At 46.6% G+C, this 3730-nt stretch overlaps 1 long non-coding RNA gene across 1 annotated transcript; it reads right to left on the reverse strand.

The window, feature by feature from the left end:
• Positions 1–599: 599 nt before the first annotated feature.
• LOC133258956 (uncharacterized) lies at positions 600–3160 on the reverse strand. The gene is made up of 2 exons (XR_009740209.1): positions 2857–3160; positions 600–2530 (listed from the first exon to the last, which is right to left on the reverse strand). It is a non-coding gene; the product is annotated as an uncharacterized LOC133258956 (long non-coding RNA).
• Positions 3161–3730: the final 570 nt, after the last annotated feature.

The raw sequence follows: 3730 nt of genomic DNA on the forward strand, positions 1-3730 counted from the left end.
CCTGGGATTTCTTTGGAAGGAATGACGCTAACGCTGAAACTCCAGTACTTTGGTCACCTCATGCAAAGAGTTGACTCATTGGAAAAGACTCTGATGCTGGGAGGGATTGAGGGCAGGAGGAGAAGGGGACGACAGAGGATGAGATGGCTGGATGGTATCACTGACTCAATGGACATGAGTCTGAGTGAACTCCGGGAGTTGGTGATGGACAGGGGGGCCTGGCGTGCTGCGATTCATGGGGTCTCGAGGAGTCGGACATGACTGAGCAACTGAACTGAACTGAACCAAAGCGAAATCAACCCTGAATATTCATTGGAAGGACTGATGCTGAAGCTGAAGCTCAAATACTTTGGCCACCTGGTTCAAAGAGCCAACTCATTGGAAAAGACCCTGATGCTGGGAAAGTTTGAGGGCAGGAAGAGAAGGGGACAAAAGAGGATGAGATGGTTGGATGGCATCACTGATTCAATGGACATAAATTTGAGCAAACTCTAGAGACAGTGAAGGACAGGGAAGCCTGGTGCGCTACAGTCCATGGGGTCACCAAGAGTCAGACATGACTGAGTGACTGAACAGCAACAACAATATTCTTTTCCAGATTCTTTCCCAGTATAGTTTATTATAAGATATTGAATATAATTCCCTGTGCTATACAGTAGGTCCTTGTTTATCTGTTTTATGTATAGTAGTGTGTATCTGTTAACCCCATACTCCTAATTAATCATCCCCCCAAACTTTTGTTAACTGTAAGTTTGTTTTCTGTGTCTGTGAGTCTGTTTCTGTTCTGTAAATTAGTTCATTTGCATCACAGTTTAGACTCCACATATAAGTGATACCATATGATATTTGTTTTTCTCTGTTTGAGTTACTTCATTTAGTCTGATGATCTCTAGATCCAAATGGAAAATGGCATTATTTCATTCTTTATGGCTGAACAATATTCTATGGATATATATACATCACATTTTCTTTATCCATTCATCTCTGGGTGGACATTTAGGTTTGTTTCCATGTCTTGGCTATTGTAAATAGTGCTACTGTGATCACTGGGATGCATGTATCTTTTCAAGTTATAGTTTTTCTCTTTTTTGGCTATATGCCTAGGAGTGGGATTGTTGGATCGTATGGTAATTCTATTTTTTTTTTTTTTTTAAGAACTGCCATCTCTCTTTCTCTTTTTATAGTGCTTGAAACATTTTGTTTGGCGGCATAATTGTCTCTATATCAGTCTAACTGAGCAGTCTAACAAGGCCCAGGAGAGGGAGGCCCAGCTTGGAGCCTGAAGGACTGCTCTGAAATGACAGAGCTAAAGTGCACTGTTCTAGATTATGGAGGAAGGCTCTGGGGCTCAGGGGGTGGAGGTGGAGGAGTATAGACAATTGTAGGTCAGGCTGGATTAAGACAGTAGTAAACAGCCCATCCAACCTCTGCTCCCAGCTTCAGCTCACTCGCTCACCCATCCCTTGCACAACTGCCTAACTTGTTTCTCATGACTCAGGCCTTGACCGCCCAGGGTCTTATCATGTCTCCCAGGAATATATGCAATGTAGTGGGGGACCCCTGAAGATGGCACAATATCTGTTCCTCCCCCAGTGATCTCCAGTGATAGAATTTCATGACAGTGGTGGAGAAAGCATTTGGAGTAAAGGTCTTTCCTAGGTGGCCCACGGAGAAGGCAATGGCACCCCACTCCAGTACTCTTGCCTGGAAAATCCCATGGATGGAGGAGCCTGGTGGGCTGCAGTCCATGGGGTCGCTAAGAGTCGGACACAACTGAGCGACTTCACTTTCACTTTTCACTTTCATGCATTGGAGAAGGAAATGGCAACCCACTCCAGTGTTCTTGCCTGGAGAATCCCAGGGACGGGGGAGCCTGGTGGGCTGCCGTCTATGGGGTTGCACAGAGTCGGACACGACTGAAGTGAGTTAGCATAGCTTTAGCATAGGTGGCCCTCAGATTATATCACTTTAGGGATCGCCAGCTATTTCTACTCTTTATGCTTCCCTGGATAAAGAAGGAAAAAATTGAAAAGAAAAAAAGATATGGACTGTGGGATACAAAACTGAGTTTAAAAATTGAACAAAATCTTCAATGTGGCATCCCCAGGTGGAGTCCTATGTCTTACTCATTCTCAGATATTGATCCCTCTCTTTTTCTACTTTAGTTCCTTAAAACAATCAACAGAGACTTCCTTGTGGTCCAGTGGCTAAGACTTCACACTCCCAGTGCAGGCGGCCCAGGTTCAACCCCTGGTCAGGGAACTAGCTCCCTCCTGCCACCACTACCACAACTAAAGACTTCCCATGCCACAACTAAGACCTGGTACAGCCAAATTAACTAATTAATTAAAAAAAAATCAAAACATAACTGAACATGGGCCAGTATTGAAGGTTTCCCTGTTGAGTGGGCTCAATTCTTTCCCAAAAAGTGAGTTATTTCACTACTTAGTGCCTTGATTTTCCATGTGCAGAACTGTTGGTCATGCTAGCCGTTGTCTCCTTGCTCAAAACACCATCAGGGACATTCAAGCTGAAAAAAAGATTTAGGTTCTCAGTAAATATTTGTTAAATCTCTTGCTCCAACATACTTACTAGAAGTGAGAAATACAGTGACCTGAGACTTAAGTTCCTCTTTTTAATTTTTCAACTTGGAGGAAACTACTTATTGTTTTTTATGGAAAAAATTTCATTTGGCTCATTAAATTGTTATAATTTTCTTTTTAATAATAGGTCTGTAATAGATAAAAATTTCCCCAAAATTGTGGAAAGTATGGCTTCTCATTGCACTATAATTTTGATGATTATAGCTAACAGCTGCTCATTTAGTTGGCATCATTTGGGAGAACTGAGACTTACCTCTTTATTGTCCTCACTATAATAGTTCATGTTTTGATAGAATCTCTTCAAAATCCATTAAATATCCTTTTATCTTCCTAAACATTGTCCACTGGATATGTAATTCAGTGCCACCGAATCATCTGGGTCACTCTGCACCGTCTCCCCCAAACCGTTACCAGGCAACAGTGGGGCAGTTGGGTGGGGGGCAGGGGGCGGGGGACCATTAGTCGTCCTGTTCAGCCATTGGTCTGGCACCAGAGCGGGCCCCTCCCCCAAGCAAGCAACTGTCCATGAGCAACCGTTAGTGGTCTCGCTCAGCCATTGGTCAGCACCGTAATGGCCCCTCCCCCAAGCAAGCAACTGTCAATGAGCCACCGTTAGCGGTCCAGCTCAGCAAAGGGTCACTGGAGAGGTGGTCGGGGAGTGGTGGTCGTCAGGCGGGAGAGTGAAGTAAGAAGCGGATCCTGGCCCTCTCCCAGGGGCCCTCCAGCTCATCTGGCCTCCGGCTGGCAGATGAACTGAGGGGCCCAGGAAACAGGTTGGGGGCCGTGTCCTGCAGGCTCCAGAGCCCTCACCAGGTGCCACCCACTGGCCAGGCCCAGGCCTTGAGGTGACCCTCTCCCCCACATCTGCAACCTCATGGCAGCGGCCGTCTGCCTGGGTCAGCGTCTGCGGGACCTGCCCTTCCTTCACCTGCCATACAGGCAGCCTGAGGAGCCTGAGCACTGGTTGCATCCTGCGCGCCTGGTTTTCTCAGTGATGGCGGCTGGACGGGGTCTGGAGACCTGGCCCTGAGGGAGCCGCCAGCTGAGATCTGCCCTATCTCAGCCAGGGCTGGACCTCAGAGGGTGACGGTTGTCCCTGGGGACCGTGTCCTTTCTTGTCAGAACAG

The sequence above is a fragment of the Bos javanicus genome, chromosome 13 (genome assembly GCF_032452875.1).
Source record: "Bos javanicus breed banteng chromosome 13, ARS-OSU_banteng_1.0, whole genome shotgun sequence".
NCBI lineage: Eukaryota > Metazoa > Chordata > Mammalia > Artiodactyla > Bovidae > Bos > Bos javanicus.